Here is a 19112-nt window from a genome sequence, read left to right as displayed (position 1 = left end):
AATCAGTGTCCTCCAGACTATCTTTCACTACTTTGATGGTACAGTCTTGTGGAATATTAGTATAGAGTGCCTCAATATCATGAGTAGCAAGCAGTAGTCTACTGTTATCATATACCAAACCTTCAACTTTAAATATCATATGGGCTGAGTCCCTGATATATGATTTCTGTTCTTTAATCATGGGCTTTAAAAAAGTATCAGCATATTTCTTCAATGGTTCCAAGAGTGGCCCAGTGCAAGATAGGGTCTCTCATACTCCTATGTATTTTGGGGACCCCTGAGTAAAACACCTCAGGGGCTTTATGGATCCTGGTATCACTTCAGGGTCATAAATTATAATCCTAAAGGGCAAACTCAGCATTCAAACCTATGAAATAATAAACATGAGTACCCCTAAATTTGCTGGTAAGAACCCCATTAATTACAATGTATTGATCAACACATGTCCAGTTGTACGTACTATATAATAACCCATTGGTAATGTAGGACTAAAAACACATAGGCCCTCATTACGAGGCTGGTGGTCATCAGACAGCCAGCCTTGCCGTGGCAGTCTTACCGCTGCGGACCCGGCCCTAAAGACTGCCACATCACACGTTGTGGGGTTTGGCAGAATCCAAACCTTCACAACGCTGCCTGGCCAGCCGGTGCACTCGCACCGACGCGGCTGGCAATGAGCACCTCCAACCCGGTGGTAGGCCTCAGCCTGCCTGCCGGATTACAAGGCTTCAGACTGCCAGACTTTCCGTGGCAGTCACCCTGCCACAAAAACCCTGGCGGTAACCCACCCGGTGACAGGAATCCCCATTCCTGTCGCCGGCACACACACCCTAACACGCCCACAAATATGCAGATACCCCCACCCATCCACACACTTAAAAACACCCCCCCCACACCCCTCCACGCACGCATGCATTCACATACACACCCCTCGGCGTACACATACATTCACACAGACACCCCCACACACTTGCATACATGCAGACACACACACCCACTCACTCGCAAACACGCACTCAGACACCCCCATTCATGCGCACATACATGCACACAAACATTCAATCGAATACACGCACTCATTCACCACCCGCCTCCCCCTCCGCATACTCACACTCATGCACTCACACACAGACATCCTCCCCTCCCTCTGTCAGACGATCAACTTACCTTTTCCAGCAAGCTGGTCGTCGAGGAAGGGATGGGTCTTGGCGGTTTTGCATTGCCAGCACCGCCACGCCAGAAAGACTCCGCCAAGACATATTATGGCTCGTAATACGGCGGGCATAGTATTGCTGGTGTGGCACAACTGGCGATGCAACCGCCTCTTCAGAGTCAGACATCTGCCCATAAATGGGCGGAAGACCTCCAATGACTCCTAATATGGCAGTCAGCAAACCGCCAGGACTGGCCTTTGGGTAGCCCTGCGCTTTATAAGTCCTCATAACATAGCATAACATCCTTTCTCAATCTTCTTCTGGATCCGTTAGGCCAGTCTCACAACATGATACTCAAACTCTCCCTGGTATTAGTAGCCTGGAAGGTTTTGGGTTGCCCTGTCAAACTCCAGGAATTTCATCAGAAGCTGCTCAACTTATCCACCAGTCTTAGGAACCAGAAAAAACAATCTTTACTGTCCACTTGGATGGTACGGAACAGCTGTTGTCTGGACAGGGATTCAGATCCCTTTACAGCAGATGTCACTTTGATTGATAATTCCTTAGCCTTTCTGGCTTCTCAAAGTAAAGTGTAAATGACAGTTAATACGTATAGATCAACTATATCAGCAGAACATGAGGGAGTGGATGGCAGACCAGTAGAAGTACATCCCTTAGTTTGCCATCTTTTAAAGGGAGTTCAATTTATTAAACCTCCTTTACCAAAGTATAACCAAATGTGGGATGTTAACCTAATTTTGAATTCACTGATTACTTGGCACGATAATGATGATATTTCATTGAAATTCATATTCACAAAATTAACAGTGTGTTATGCCAAGCATCTTTGAAACGTCTTTCTGGAACTAAAGCTGTGAATGTTTCCTCCATTCAATAAACCCCTATAGGAGTCTGTCTTCAAGTCTAAAGAAGACCAAAAATGAACTTAATTAAAGTTCATTACTCTTATTTTCCTTCTCAGCCTAAACTTGTTTAGGAAGTTGTTTGAAGACATATAATTTTAAAACTGCAAATTTGAGTACTCTATCTTTCATCCAATTTCAGAAATCTTATAAACTAGTCTCACCTCCTACCATAGCTTGCTGGGTCAAATGGGTAATGATTTCACCAGATGTTATTACCAGTGCTTTTGGGACACACTGTATGAGGGCAGCCAAGGCTTCAAAAGCCTTACGGGCTGGTTCTGGCTTAGAGGACATTCTCAGATCAGCAAACTGATCTAATATCCCTACTTTTAAGACTTTTTTATTGTAAACATTTTAGGTATAAGGCAAATACAGTTGTTTCTATGCTTTGAACAAGGAGCTTCTGATTCTGTAATAAAATGGAGATCTCTTTAGCTTCAGCCATGGAAAGTTTAGATTTTATTAATGACACAGAGTCTATTATTATGCTGCCACTTTATATGATATTCCCTCTCTTTTTCTCTTTCTAGTGCCAGCTGCACCCACAACTCTTATGGAACATCACCAGTTTGGATAAATTGGGAAAGTTTACTGGCTCAAGATCACACCCGTTGAGAGAATCTTCAATCTTTCACCAGTTTTTTGGACCTTTTGCATTCTACTTCTATTGATGTAATGAATTTGGCCAATGACTTTTTTCACCTTTCTCAAGGCCTTCACCATAATTGCCAGTATTATTTCTATGATGTGTTACCCTTTAACTGCTCTGGCAAGGAAAGAGAGTTTACTGCTCCAAGTCAAGAACATTATCACATCATACGACATCTCATTGGCTTGGTCCCTCATGACACCATCTTGTAGTTTGTTTTTTCCACTGTGTTACCTGGGAAGAGTATCTTGTTTATCTTGGCAATTATTCACATATATCAGGAAAATAAATGTATATTACCCGTTATTTAACTTCCCCACAACTAATAATTCGGAGCACTGAGCAAACATTGGCTTCAGCAGGGGTCGAAAATTCCCAGGCCATTTTAATCAGGGCCTCAAACGGAATAGTCTATTCTTAAAAAAGGATACTTTAAGTTAATTTCAAATAAAACAACATAGCATTATATAATTGACAATTAATACAACATACGATTTGTACAAGAAGAGCTCCCCAGGTAGAATAAATAGTTCAGACTGACTCTTTGTGACAGGCACAGCACAGACATATATGTCAGGAAAGCAATTATCCTTGCATGTCCATATGTGGTGAAGCCCTGTTCGTTTAAATTCCAGACAGACACATTCTAGAGAAGGGATGACATGCTGGATGAATATACATAAGGCTGGTTGATCTTAATCACAAACACCTCCTCGGCAGCCGAGGATACTGAAATACAGACGCACTTTTCGTGGAGCGCCTAGAAGTCAGATTATATTTTTGTATTTCTATTTTAAGTGCTAATGTTGGCAGATTATTAGGGTGTTACTTCAACATACACAATTAAATGTGACAGATGGAAACCTGCCACGGAGCAGCGGTTGCCCTCTGTGTAAAGCAAGCTTTGAAGTCTGCAGTCTTAAAGCGTGCCTGTTGGAGCAGGAGTAAAGGGCAGCTTTTACGCAGCGTGCATGCATCATAATCAGATCATGAACCAAAACGTGTGGCTTTAGGCAAAGACACGGCTTCCTCAACATGCAGATCTTTATTTCTGTGCCCCCCAGGGTTGTGTCAATGATGCTTCAATGTGTATTGGAAAGTGCTTTCAAGATATCCACATCCCTGCATGTCATTCGAAGTTGCACTGGGTAAGAGCAAATCACCAGAAGCAGCAATCACCAGAAGGTTAGTTTATCTTGAAGCAAACTAAACTTCCACAGGAAACAACTTACCAAGAGCAGTATTTAGCAGCTAAGCTTCACACCTGGCACCAACTGCTCAAGGATTGGTGATATACTTTACCTGTCCTATTTTGTTAAAATGGATGAAGCTGAAAGGCAAATCTGCTTCACAGTACCAGCAGTCCTTAATTTGAGCCAGTGGTTGCAGGTGGAGCTCACCGGCACTCATGTTTTTGTGAACCAGCAGTGCTCGATCTGAACCAGCGGGTGCAGGTGGGGCCCACCAGCATTCATTTTTTGGGAATCAGGACTTATTTTTCATCATGAGACACTGACCCAGAAAACGAGAGTAAGGCAGCAATGGAAAAGGAAGGAGAAAGAGAAACACAGGGAATCAACCACTACAGGAAAAGGCAGGGATAAAAAAGAACCTGCAAGTGTGAGATAAAGGGTTGGTAGTGTAGAGTGGTGCATGAAAGAGCCATGAAGAGGAATTAAGATTAAGCAGCCTTGGTACTGGACCACAACAACATTCAGGAGGGTCAGAAGTGGACCTCAGGAAAAACCTTGTTCCACATCACGTACTCTTTCACAAATTAAGAAATGTGGATTGGCGCGTACTTTAACTCATCAGACTTTGACCCAGAGCAACAGAGGGAATAAACACTCAAGGGGAAAAGAATGAAGAAGAGAATAACAGAAAACATGTCACAAAGGGAGAAAGCAGGATCCAGCAAGAGTGAGATAACAAGGAAGAGCATGTCTGGTGGGGGGGGGGGTGGGGGGGTGAAAGAAGCAGGAGGTGGAATCAAGACTATGCAGCCTTGGAAGTCAGCACACCAATGTTAAATAGTGCTAGCCAAGGACTTCAGAGCAAAATTTTAGGCCCAGCACTTCGGGCCTGATTATGAACTTGTCTGATGGTGTGAGAGTGTGAATTTTCTAATATGTTTTATTAATAAGTTTAATGTATTAACCGTATAGCGTATTAACATGCAAAAACGGGTGACTTTTGAAAATGGTTGCCATAATTCATTTCTGTTCTTTAGCTAAGCAAAATTCTAACTAAAGTGTTGTTATTTTCCGTGGTTCGATGCCTACATAAAAGAGTGTGTTAAATAGCTTAATAGATGTGTACACAGCTACCCCCAGTGGGTTGCTGCGATATGTCTTACAAGGCCAAGTTTAATAAGTTCTTGTATAAGTTGAATGTTCTATTGTTCGAAATTGTCATGTGGTTTCTTCCTCGAGGATGGAAGTAGATGCTACTTTGTAAGACGTTTCTTCCTGAGAAGTTAAGACTAGATGGAACAATGGGGCTACAGACGAGACGGAAGAGGAAAGGTTACTGTTATGAAAATGTCCTAGTTGACGTCGATGTTACAGCATTTTGGGTTATCAATTAGACAAACTATTGGTTGAATTGTAAGCCACCCCATGTACTGACCAATCATAAACTTTTTGAAGATTAATATAACAAGCTGGGTAGGATTTTCTGGGGTTGGACTCTATGACAGACTCTATGATAGACTCTATGACAGATTTTAGGAGAGAAGAAAAATCAGTAGTGTGGGTTTAGCGGTCGAAAGACTCGATCTTCTGAAGTTATGGCGTCCTTTTGCTGAAGTAGACTGCATGTTGTTGTCCTATGGCTAATGTATGAAATTGTATTGTTATGTGTCTCTTTTGTTTTGCAGGTACCAGCTACAACATATAGTTTTAATGCTGCATATAAAAAAATGATGTTTTATAATAACCCAAGATAGCATGTTTTTTCTAAATTTGTGTTTCTAAATTCTTTTACATGAAGTCCAACATGTTAATGCTAATTCGTGGTTAGTGAGGGAATTAACTTTCAAATGCTCAAAATTGATATTGACACTCTTTGATTGTTTGTATTAATGTATACTTTACCGCTATTACTAATTCTGGTGATATTGATTAGTGTTATGATACTGGAGATTATTTGCTTAATTGCTTTGATTAAACTTAGATATATAAGACATTCTAATCAGCCATTATTAATTTTGTAATGCTTATCACTTATCACATGTGTTTGAGAGTTATTTTCGTGACTCTAACATTGCTAATCTAGGGAAATACATTTATAACACTTCTTGATAAACTGGTGTGGTTATTGTCTAAGGTTTAGAATTCTAAATATGTTATTTACTGTTGACAATTACATTGCTCATTGATGACATCCTTTCAATCCTTTGTTGCGTCAGTCAATTGACCTCTAGCACAGAATCCACTATTCAGTTAAAGTAATAGCTAGGATTTCGTGGCGCCACAGCAATGGGATACTCTGAAACAAATGCAACAGATATCCCGTCTGTTTTATTACAAGTTTCATTATATCCTATGGAACTTGTAATACGGCGGATTTGTTTCGGAGTATCCCACCCACCAAGTTTGTAATCAGGCCCTTATTCTTTCACAAATTGAGCAGTGGGTACCAAAATGAGCATTACCTTAGTTTCAGATGTACAATGCCAGTGACAAGCCTATGTGGCAAAGCATTTAGACTAAGGCTGCAATGAACCAAGGGAATGTACGTGGCATCCTACACCATGCAGATACAGCTCAGCAAATCTAGATATTACTGGGGATCCTGAGATGGAAGATGTGGGAAAACAGGGCTGATTGCAGAGGCCCGTGACATTTTGCCCCCATTTTTCACTTTTTTGCTGGTGTTTTCCTGACTCTGATGGTGCCCTGGGTACTGCTAACCAGTCCCAGGGCCTGAGCTCTGTATAAAATTAGTATGCAAATTAGGCTAATTATAATTGGCTAAGTCAACCTACCTATAAGTCCCTAGTATATGGTAGGGCATGTAGGTTTAGGGACCTCACCATAGGTGCACTGCTGAGGTGCCTAGTGTCATTTTAAAGGCAGGCCTGCCTTGCTGGCTGCTTTTAAATTAAAGTTACATGCACACATTCGACTTTGGAATTAGAAGTAGTTACAAAGTCATAAACTACCTTATTTTTACAGATAAGTTACACCTAAGGTGTGCCCTATGTGCCCCTAGGTCTGGGTGCCATATAACTATAAGCAGGGACCTTATGAAAATAGTTGCATAAGACCTGGTGAGGTAAAACAGCCAAATTCGTTTTTCCCTCATTGAAGTGAATGGCCTCCATAGGCTAGAATGGGGAGACTTTCTTTTAATTTTAAAAGTCCCTTTAAGTAAAAGGTACCTCAAGTGTGGTATCAAATTAATTGTTATACTAAATCCCACAAGTTCCAGTTGTTGGATTTAATATAACTTGTTCAGGTAAAGAGTTTTAAACTTTACCTGAAAAGTTGCAAACTTCAGCCCTGCAGTGTTTTTGCTGCTTTGCTCTCATTGGCCAGCCTCTGGCAGCCTGGCCAGGCTGAATTGATGAGGTGTGAAGTGGCCTGGCTCAACACAAAGATATGTTTCCTGGGGGAGGCGATCCTCCCTCAGCAGATGGAGAGGCAGGAAGGGGGGGAGGGCTGCCAAACTTGGCTTCAAATACAGGGAAGGACATTTGGAGCAACCCAGCACCTCCCTCACATCCTGCAAACCAAGACAATTAGGTTTCCCCTTGATTAGATTAGGAGAGGGCAGGAGAAGGGTGTACTTAAGGTTTTTAGCCACACCAGTGGGTGGGCTCAGACAGATGTAACCTCCAAAAATCAGTTTCAGCCATGATGGATTTTTGAGGAATGTTGCTCCCTGGGATTGATTTTTGCCACGCTTCCCAGGAAGTGGTCATCACAGGGGGAAGGACCCTGCACCTGATTGGAGAACCAGGGCCCCCCTGTTTTTCACCCCGGAGCAAGGATACCACTGGCAGACCTGCACACACACCTCAGATCCCTACCAGATCCCAACCAGGAAGAACTACAGAAGAAGAAGGACTGCCCTGCTGGACCCCTGACCTGCACATGGGCACTGCACTCTGGTGGACTGCACCAGCTGCACACTTGGGCTTCACCACTAGAAGGACTTTGCCTGGCTTCAACTGGTTCAAGGAGGGACACCCTGTTTGCTACAGGTGAAAAATTGCTAACCAGAGCCCCTTGCACCAACACCTGAAGGAACTGACCCGCTGACCACTGTCCAGTGGCCAAAAAGGAGTTTGCGCCAGGCGTATTCTGGGAGTTGTAGTCCACAACCTCAAGGAGCATCTCAAAGCTTCTGGAACCTTGGGGTCAGCTGTGTACTTCAAAAGAACCTTAAAGGAATATCTGGAAGAAGATCCAGAGGTTTGGAGAACTTTTGGAAAAAAGCTCCATAAAGTGACCGACCCACGGTGGCAAATCTAGCCGGCTTGCCTCAGCCGTGACCCGGCCTGACTTGCAGCTTTGTCCCGGTGAAGAAAATCTCTGAAAAAGTGACTAAGTCTGAACGTAGGAAGTTGACCGGGACCTCCCAGGCAGTGTATCCGAAGAGGGCTCCAGGGACGTCGGCTCAAGATTCAGGTTTGCCCCGGTAGAAGGATTTTCATCTCCAAAAAACGACTTAGTCCAAAGGTAAAAATCTCTACAGAGGGCTACTGCGACCCATATCCGAGGAAGAGTTCCAGGAAGTCGGATTGGACTGGTGACTTAGTCGTTTTTCTGGAGATTTTCTTCAGCTGGACCAAGTCCGAAGGTCAACCTTTGACCGAGGCCTCCTGAGAGCTGTAGCCGAGCAGGGATCCATCTCAGGCAGCCTTAAACTTTGACTTCGCACCAGTCGAGGTGTGACCAGATGACCAGATTGGCGCTATTCGTTTCTAAGTGCTAAAAAGCATTCATTCTTTAAAAATTCATATCTCTGGTTCCCCCTATCCAATTTTAACTGGACTGCACCCGTCGCACCTTTCCCACTCGGCCAGCTCCATTCGGAGCCAGCTTCCTCGTGGGAAGGGGTTTCCCGCTGGGCTGGCGGGCGGCCTTCTGGCGGTCGCCCGCCAGCCCAGCGGGAAACACAGAATCACTGCGGCGGTTTTCGGACCGCGGAGCGGTGTTCTGGAGGGGGAACTCAGGCGGGCGGCCTCCTCCGCCCGCCAGAGTTAGAATGACCCCCTATGTCCTGATGGGCCATCTACCTTCCCAGGCAGCACCTTTGTCTGTGGTATCAACAGGAACGCTAGTGGATCATGAGGCTTTTGAGTACAGAGGGTGAAGTTTACCACACGATTCTTATGGGCTAAGCGGTTCACCCACTAAAACAAAGGACGTACATCACCTCTCAGCTATGAACAATGTTGCTCATACGAATAGGAACTGCCTGAAGCGAAACACCACCCTCGTGATTTTTCCCAAATGTTCTTCTTTACATTCTCCTCACCTCCACAAATATCATACAGCTCATATTGGAGTAACCTCATTAAAACAATATATAAGTACTCCTTCTCCTCCTTAACCCCGTGGGTGCCTGGAGCGAGCTCGTCTCGTCCTGGCACACGGTTCCCGTGTGCCTGGGACGAGACCAGGTTTTCTTCACCTGGCCCACTGGGGGAGCGCTAGTGCTACCTCCATGGGCCTCCCTCCCACACCCCCCAGTCGTAGATGGAAGGGGAATCACTTCCCCTTCCACTGACCCCCCCCCTCGGCAATCTGATGACGTCGGCGCACTCACAGCGCGCCAACGTCATCAAATGTTGCTGAGCTTCGCAATGGAAGCCATTTGCTTCGAGCTCGTGGAGAGAGAGGATGTCCCAGAGGTGAGTCCTTCTCTTTCTGGGAGATTTTGGGGGGGAAAACAGACACAGGGGGAAAGGAAAGAGTTTTTCCTTTCCCCCTGTACCTGTTTTCAATGGATTCCTGCTCAATGATTGCGGGCGAGGCCAGCAATCGTGGAGCAGGAATCCTCCACTAGGCACCAGAGATCTTAGTTTTTTTTTGGGGGGGGGAGCGACCCCTTGGGCACGGGTCACTCCCCTGGGGGCAAAATACAATCCGTGTTTCGGCCCCCCCTGGGGGCAGAGCGGCCGTTTTTCCGGCCGATCTGCCCCCGGGGGGGTCAAAACCCACTAGAAACCACGGATGATATTGTTTGTGATGATTTTGTGCCGCGACCCCTTAGGCAAGGCTCGCTGCCCTGGGGGCAATATTTTTTTTTATATGTTTCGGCCCCCTCCGGGGCTAGATCGGCCATGTTTTTGGCCGATCTCACCCCTGGGGTGGGGGGTATGGGGTCGAAACCCACTAGGCCCCAGGGATTGTGTGGTGTGTGTTTTGGGTCTTGAGGGCACCCCTTGGACAAGGGTCGCCCCCCCAAAGGGGAGAAATTAGTGTTGGCCATTTCTGCCCCCTTGGGGGCAGATGGGCCTATTTGTTTTAGGCCCATCTTCCCCCAGGGAGGGCAGAAGCCACCAATACACCAGGGAGGTTTTTTTTTATTTTCCTTTGTTGTTTTGTGTTGGGGGGCGCCCCCTTTGGCAAAGGTCGCCTCCCCAAATGGGGCACACAGCTGTTGCCCATTTCTGCCCCCCTTGGGGGAAGATCGGCCTATATGTTTTAGGCCCATTTGCCCCCAAGGGGGGCAGAATCCACTTAGGCACCAGGGATCTTGTGTGTGTGTGTGTGTTTTGTGGGGGGGTAGGCCCCTTTGACAAGGGGGGGCAGAAGCCAATTAGGCACCAGGGAAAATCTGTAAGTTCTTGGTGGCGGGGTGTTTGTCAACTGGCGAAGTATTTGTATTTGTGATTATAACAGTTTATTTCTTCTTCTAGCTCAAAGCTTTTGCTTCCTTTGCTGTGGATCCTTGTGGTTTTGGCAGTAGTTGTTCTGCGGTTTTCATAGTTGCATGTTTTAGGTAAGTAAAAGCAATTTACTCCAAAGGAGTATTGTTGACATGAATGAATGACATGTTTGTAGGTGGTGTACTAAATGTAGGATTGTGTGTGAAATTGTCCTTAGATTTGTGCACAATGATATTTGTGTTGTCTTATGTCTAATTTTCTTTTTTCTTTTTAGTTGGATATCAGTGGTGATTGCTGTGTCTGTGCAGAGTAGTTGCTGGTGAGTCTAGCTTTTTCAGGCAAGTGAGTGGTGTAGTTTTTTAGTACAGAAATCTTTGTGATAAAGCTACACTTTGTTTCTTACTTATTTTAGACAGTGCTGGTTGTTGTTGGCAATCCATTTGTTGTTAGAAAGGATCATGGCTAGCCGCAGAGTGACCGCTCAGCAGGTTGTTGGCATGCTTTTTGAGTCGTCTTCTGACCATGATTTTGAGACTGACTCTGCATCTGAGGCAGAGGAGGAAGTGAAAGATTCCGACAGTGAGTTTTCTGTCTGAGAGGATTCTTCTGATGAGGAAGCCACTCTCAGTGCAGATGAAGTGTCTGTTTTAGAGGAGGACATTGATTTGCCAAGAGTGTAGCAGCCTTGGGCTAAAGGGTTTCCCATTAGAAGACCTGACACCTGGATTTCCCCAAACATTGAGCAGCCACGGTTACCTGCATTTACTGGTCTCCCAGGGTGTAGAGTCAATACGGAAAACGTTTTGCCTGTCAATTTCTTTCACTTGTTTATGGACGATGTATTTTTGGAAGAGATTGTTGAGCAGACTAATTTGTATGCGGAGCAATATTTGAGGGACAACACTGCCAGACTTAGGCCTCAGTCTAGAGCTACCCAGTGGGTTTCCACAAACCAGGAAGAGATGAAAATGTTTTTAGGTTTGACATTTTTTTTATGGGGTTGATAAGGAAGCCGTCACTGGCTTCTTATTGGTCTACTAGTCCCTTGATGGCAACGGCTATATTTCCTGCAACTATGACTGGTAATTGCTATTTGCTTCTTCTTAGGATGCTGCATTTTGTTGACAATGCTTTAGCTTTGCCACAAGATCACCCTGATTGTGACCATCTTTTTAAGATTAGGCCTATGCTTGATCATTTTGTAGACCGGTTTTCAGAGGTGTATGTTCCAGGCAAAGAGATAAGTGTGGACGAATCTTTGGTCCTGTTCAAGGGGTGTTTGGTTTTTAAGTAGTGCATTCCTAGCAAGAGGGAGCGGTATGGAATTAAATTGTATATGCTGTCAGAAAGTAGTACAGGATACGTGTATAATTTCCAGGTCTACACTGTTAGGGATTCCAGTATTGACCCCCCTGGTTGTCCGCCCACTTTTGGAGTTAGCGAGAAAACTGTGTGGGAACTTGGTAGATGAATGTTTAACAAAAGGTCACCATTTGTACGTATATCATTTCTACGCTGGAGTGCAGTTGTTCAAGGAGTTGTTTAGAGTGGACACTGTTGCTTGTGGCACAATCCGTTCCACCCTGAAAGGCTATCCGAGGAAGCATGTCTGTAAAAAACTTGAGATGGGACAGTGCAGTGCCTTGCGGAATAATGAGCTGCTAGCTCTGAAATTTTCAGACAGGAGGGATGTGTACATGCTATCTACTATCCATGATGAGAAAACTTCTCCTGTGACTGTTTGGGGTCAGGTTGGCGAAGTGCGCAAACCTGCGTGCATTTTGGACTACAATAAGCACATGGGTGGTGTTGATAGAGTAGATCAGAGGTTGGAACCTTGCACTGCTCTCCGTAAGTCTTACATGTGGTATAAAACGTTGGCCATACATTTATTTAATTTGGCAACTTTTAATGCTTTTATTGTGTTCAAGGACTGTTCACCTGAGTCAAGGATGACATTTGTTAAATTTCAGGAGTCAGTGATAGAGAGCCTTATTGTGGTGGAACAGGCAAGAGTCCCTAGAGAGTGGTAGAGGATGTTGCTAGATTGAAAGATCGCCACTTTCCAGATCACATTCCTCCCACTCCCAAAAAAGACTTGCCCACTAAGAAATGTAGAGTATGTGCCCGAAGAGGTATCAGAGGGAGAGCCGGATATACTGCCCGATTGCCCTTCAAAGCCTGGGCTGTGTGTGGCAGGCTGTTTCAGGAGTTACCACACCAAAAAAACATTTTGGGAAATACCGTGAGCGTAAACTGTCTGTTTTATATTTTCAGGTGTTCAGTTTCACATTTCTGTCATGTTTTCAGTTAGAGCTTTTGTGTTTGTAGTTTTGTACTCATTTTATAATTAGTTAGTGGTTTCTTTGTTGTTTATAAACAAAAACAGTGATGGTGGTGTGCGTGGGGTGGCGCTTTGCTGGCGGTGTGTTTGGGGTGGTGCTTGACTGGCAGTGTGCATGGCGTGACGCTTGGCTGGCGGTGTGCGTGGAGTGGCGCTTGGCTGGCAGTGTGTGTGGAGTGGCGCTTGTCTGGCAGTGCCAGCCAAACGTCAGTCCACACACTCCATCAGCTAGTGGGATTGCTGTATCAGGCATGTGGGCATATGTAAGTGATGGGCCCTTGAGTGGCGCTGTCTGTCAATGCGAGTGTTGTAAGGTGCTGGGCCCGTGGCTGGCGGCGTGAATGGTCTTGTGCATGTCATGTATGAAAGGTGTGTGAATGGACTGTAAAGCGGTTGGTGCTTTGACGCGGCTTTACAGCTCACGAGCTGTGAGTCATTGGACCAGTTTTTTGGCCTTTCATTTATTAACAGTGCATTTCATTTTTGTGAAATGTCTTGTTAATAAAATTTGATCTACTGAACCATCACTCACCCTCGTGCCAAATCCAACCAGTATGTGTGGTAAAAATGACAAAACCTGCTCCGCTGTAATCAGGCGTCGCAGCACACCTGTGACATGCTAGGTGTCTCAGGTGGGACCCCGATGATAAAGCATGCCACCAACTTGGATGGTGAGTGAGGGGTCTTTTTAACATAACCTAAGTGGGTTTCTTTTCACAATTTTAGTGTTTGAAACAGCACAGAAGTACGTGGACACGGCAAAATGATATATTACAAAACTACCTGTGTTTGTGGGGGAGGGGGCACCTATGTTTTTGGTCCCGGGTGCGGCTTTCATCTAGGGAAACCTACCAAACCCAGACATTTTTTAAAACTAGACACCCCAAGGAGTCCAGGGAGGTGTGGCTTGCGTGGATCCCCCAACATTTGCTTACCCAGACTCCTCTGCAAACCTCAAAATTTGCTTACAAATCATATTTTCCTCACTTTTCTTTGTAGGATCACCACTTCGGCACAAATTTCCTACTCCCCAGCATTCCCCTCAGTCTCCCAAGTAAAATGATACCTCACTTGTGTGGGTCCACAAAGCAGAGTCAGCCTAAAGATGTATAAAAGAAAAATATGTGCTTATCATCTTGCTGTGCTATCCCCTCAATCTCTACAGCTTTTTGCCTTTTTCTGCTGCAGGCACCTGGGCCCCCACACAAGTGAGATATCATTTTTATCGGGAGACTTGGGGGAACGCAGGATGGAAGGAAATTTGTGGCTCCTCTCAGGTTCCAGAAGTTTCTGTCACAAAAATGTGATGAAAAAGTTTTTTTTGTAGCCAAATTTTGAGGTTTTCAATGGATTCTGGGTAAGAAAACATATGGGGGTTCAACGCAAGTCATACCTCCCTGGACTCCCTCGGTGTCTAGTTTTCAGAAATGTTTGGGTTTGGTAGGTTTCCCTATATGGCTACTGAGCCCAGGACCAAAAACGCAGGTGCCTCCCACCCCCTAAAAAAACAATTTTGTATTTGACAATTTTGATGTGTCCACATAGGGTTTTAAGGCATTTCCTTTTTAACGCACTAGGCTTACCCACAGAAGTGAGGTACCATTTTTATCAGGAGACTTAGGGGAAAGCTGGGTGGAAGGAGGAAATCTGTGGCTCCTCTCAGATTCCAGAAATTTCTGTCACCGAAATGTGAGGAAAAAGTGTTTTTTGGGCCAAATTATGAGGTTTGCAAAGGATTCTGAATAACAGAACCTGGTGAGATCCCCACAAGTCACCCCATCTTGGATTCCCCTAGGTGTCTAGTTTTAAAAAATGCACAGGTTTGGTAGGTTTCCCTAGGTGCCGGCTGAGCTTGAGGCCAAAATCCACAGGTAGGCACTTTGCACACAAACAGCTCTGCTTTCTTTGGGAAAAAGTAATGTGTCCACGTTGTGTTTTGGGGCATTTCCTGTCGTGGGCACTAGGCGTACCCACACAAGTCAGGTATCATTTTTATTGGGAGACTTGGGGGAACGCTGGGTGGAAGGAAATTAGTGGCTCTTCTCAGATTCCAGAACTTTCTGTCACCGAAATGTGAGGAAAAAGTGCTTTTAGCCACATTTTGAGGTTTGCAAAGGATTCTGGGTAACAGAACTTGGTGAGAGCCCCACAAGTCACCCCATCTTGGATTCCCCTAGGTATCTAGATTTAAAAAAATGCACAGGTTTGGTAGGTTTCCCTAGGTGCCGGATGACCTAGAGGCCAAAATACACAGCTTGGCACTTCGCAAAGAACAGCTCTGTTTTTTGGGGAAAATGTGATGTGTCCACATTGTGTTTTGGGGCATTTCCTGTCACGGGCTCTAGGCCTACCCACACAAGTGCGGTACCATTTTTATCGAGAGACATCGGGGAACGCTGGGTAGAAGGACATTTATGGCTGCTCTCAGATTTGAGAACTTCCTGTCACCGAAATGTGAAGAAAAAGTGTTTTTTAGCCAAATTTTAAAGTTTGCAAAGGATTCTGGGTAACACAACCTGGTGAGAGCCCCACAAGTCACCCCATCTTGGATTCCCCTCGGTGTCCAGTTTAAAAAAATGCACAGGTTTGGTAGGTTTCCCTAGGTGCCGGCTGAGGTAGAGGCCTAAATCCACAGCTAGACACTTTGCAAAAACAGCTCTGTTTTCTTTGGGAAAATGTGATGTGTGCACGTTGCGGTTTGGGGCATTTCCTGTCGCGAGCATTAGGCCTACCCATGCAAGTGAGGTACCATTTTTATCGGGAGACTTGGGGGAACATAGAATAGCAAAACAAGTGTTATTGCCCCTTGTCTTTCTCTAAATTTTTTCCTTCAAAATGTAAGACAGTGTGTAAAAAAGGCATCTATTTAAGAATTGCCCTGTAATTCACATGCTAGTATGGGCACCCCGGAATTCAGAGATGTGCAAATAACCACTGCTTCTCAACACCTTATCTTGTGCCCATTTTGGAAATACAAAGGTTTTCTTGATACCTATTTTTCACTCTTTATATTTCAGCAAATGAGTTGCTGCGTACCCAGTATGGAATGAAAACCCATTGCAAGGTGCAGCTCATTTATTGGCTCTGGGTACCTAGGGTTCTTGATGAACCTACAAGCCCTATACATCCCCGCAACCAGAAGAGTCCAGCAGGCTTAACAGTATATTGCTTTAAAAAATCTGACATCGCAGGAAAAGGTTAGAGAGTAAAACGTGGAGAAAAATGGCTGTTTTCTTCACCTCAATTTCAATATTTTTTCATTTCAGCTGTTATTTTCTGTAGGAAACCCTTAAAGGATGTACACAAATTACCCCTTGCTGAATTCAGACTTTTGTTTACTTTTCAGAAATGTTTAGGTTTCTGGGATCCAGCATTGGTTTCACACCCATTTCTGTCACTAACTGGAATGAGGCTGAAAGCACAAAAAAATCGTAAAAATGAGGTATGTCCCAGTAAACTGCCAAAATTGTGTTGAAAAATGTGGTTTTCTGATTCAAGTCTGCCTGTTCCTGAAAGCTAGGAAGATGGTGATTTTAGCACTGCAAACCCTTTGTTGACGCTATTTTCAGGGGAAAAAACACAAGCCTTCTTCTGCAGCCCTTATTTCCCCTTTTTTGCATTTTTAAAAAACGAAAATTTTGCTGTATTTTGGCTAATTTCTTGGTCTCCTCCAGGGGAACCCACAAACTCTGGGTACCTCTAGAATCCCTAGGATGTTGGAAAAAAAGGACGCTTATGTGAACGAAACGTTATGAGGGCCTAGGCGCGAACTGCCCCAAACAGCAAAAAAAAGGCTTGGCACCTGTGGGGGAAAAGGCCTGGCGGCGAAGGGGTTAAAGAAGTTGTAGCCCACCCTGCTACTATTCCTTTTAGCAGGGTGAGAAGGAACCAAATGATGAAGCATGTCACCCATGGCTGGGTAAGGGGTTTTCGTCCTTAAAGTATATCTTTTTCAATTTTTTTCTTTTAATTTCCACATCTTTGTTTCCACTTTCAAAGAGAAAGCACAATAATTGTGTTCATTGTTTTGGATAGACCTCCACGTTCATTTTGTTTCTGTTTGTAATTGGGAGTGATGGACGTTGGGTTTTTAAAGGCTCCTTCATGACCCTCTACCTGTTTGTTATCAACAGTTTGCCTACCACAATTCCTCAATGAAAATTTCTATTAATGCAATTCTTCGATCCCTATAGTTTGTTTGAGCGCGTAACCCTTGGTAATCTGTGAGGTTCTATGTACTAGGCCAGTACAAAATTTTAATTACACAGGAGTAATTAGCATAATTTTTAGTTATGCTAGTTACATGAATTAACATGAATTTAATCAAATTATACCATTGCTTCTAACTGTGTAATTATGCTGCAGCATGTGGTAAAATTATAGCGCAGGAGCATGGTAACATTGTGAAAGACCAGAATGCGAGCAGCTGTTGTTTGCAGGACTTGTATTTTTTGTGCTATTCTTTTCTGTGAAAAGACCCCTTGCATCACAAATTAACACTAGCACACTTTTTGCTAAAGTATTGATCAAAATGACCGATTTACATTGCACATACATTTTCAATAATTTTGCCTAATTATGTGAAAGCAAATTACGAGAATTTCACAATAAGCAAATCAGACATACTTGCTTTGCCATAACGTTTTCATTATAAACAGACACAACTTTTCCCAGTGAATCGATAAGGCCTTTACTGTTTACCATTGGCTTGATACTATAACCAAACCAGGCCTACTGAAGTGCGCATAAGCTGGCAACCTCAGTTATAAAAGTACGGAATTACAGTTGGCAAATCAGTATAGAACCCTTCACCATAGGGCCTAACAACAATCATCACAGTGAAAAGCTTCTACACTCCCGGGGTTTGTCAGTATGGTTGATCAACAACAAAACACTTGCCTACTATTGTGATCTGTGTAATTACATGTAAACATTACTTACTAAGAGTAAGTGGCTGCAGGTGGGTCCCCGACATTCATTTCTTGGAAACTGAACTAATTTGTCCTCATCAGACTTTGATCCAGAGCAAAAGAGTGAAAAACACAAATGGGGGGAAGAAGGAGGAAGTGAAAGACTGAAAGGCAGTGCACAAATGAAAAAGACCCTAAAAGTGTGAAATAAAAGGGCAGCTAATTTCTGATGTTGGAATAAAGAGGCATGAAGGCGAATCAAGACTACACACGCTTGGTATTCGGCAGCCCCAACATTTGATAGTGTCGTCTGAGAGCTTCCAAGCGAAAACAGTGGGCCCTGGCACTTGTACGAATTAAGTTCTGCTTGTAACCAAATACCTCGCTACAGCCTGCAACATAATCAGTTCAGTCCTGCATTGAGTATAAGCTTTGTCACAATCCAAAAAGTGCAATGCAAGCAGTCTTTTTAGAGAAAACACACACTTTGTTCCAGTCAAATCCTCTGCGCTGGGAAACTAACATGTGGGTGGAGTCTAAACCCCTCTCTCTCGATCACAGAAGGTCTTGCAACACCTGTGCTATTAAGGAAGATCGAAAAATGCATATGGAATACAGTAGCACTGGGAATACTATACTGTTCCCAAACATACAACTGCACTCTGATGTCTACAGCTAATGATGAAAAGGAAAAGGGATCTGTGCTGCTGCCCAAGAAAAACAAACATGGTAAATTATCTCCTTATCTAAGATATTTCAACAGTGGTATGTTCATGCCCCTGAAATTTCAATGTCCATCACATTGTAAGCTTTACATTTTATGCGTGTTAGTGAGCTTTTTCTAACCAGCCATACTGCTGCAGGCTCAACAGGCTAAATACTCAAAAAAACATAATCACAGCTGTGTGGAGGGAAAACACTTTATTCTGTGGATGCACACAACTTCAGCCCATTCAGAAGTTGCCCTTTTTGCCACCAACACGAGGATGAAGGAGAAGCCCATCTCTATAGTATTCCTGGAAGCTCAGTTTCAGGTTGATCACGTAAGATCTGGTGACAGATGTGTTGTGAATCCAGACCTAACAAGAAAAACAGTTGCCTTTTTGTGTTGCACCAATAACACCGGATTCTGATCCTCTGTCAGCAAAAGCACAAATTAGGTTTGTTCAACCTAGAATTATTCTGAAACTCCTCAGAAAAAGTAGTGAGCATCTGCTTTGTGCTTAGATTATTGCTCTAGGTAGGTACATTGGCTATCCTTTCTGCAGTGGCGTATGGTGACA

At 44.1% G+C, this 19112-nt stretch overlaps 1 protein-coding gene across 1 annotated transcript in view; it reads right to left on the bottom strand.

Annotated features, from left to right (window-relative positions):
- CCDC148 (coiled-coil domain containing 148) overlaps positions 1-19112 on the bottom strand; it is a 777160-nt gene that overhangs the window by 686090 nt on the left and 71958 nt on the right. The window lies entirely within an intron of this gene.

Source organism: Pleurodeles waltl, chromosome 3_1 (genome assembly GCF_031143425.1).
Source record: "Pleurodeles waltl isolate 20211129_DDA chromosome 3_1, aPleWal1.hap1.20221129, whole genome shotgun sequence".
In the NCBI taxonomy this organism is placed as follows: Eukaryota; Metazoa; Chordata; class Amphibia; order Caudata; family Salamandridae; genus Pleurodeles; species Pleurodeles waltl.
The sequence above is the reverse complement of the archived record's forward strand: the minus strand, read 5'-3'. Positions and strand labels throughout refer to the sequence as shown.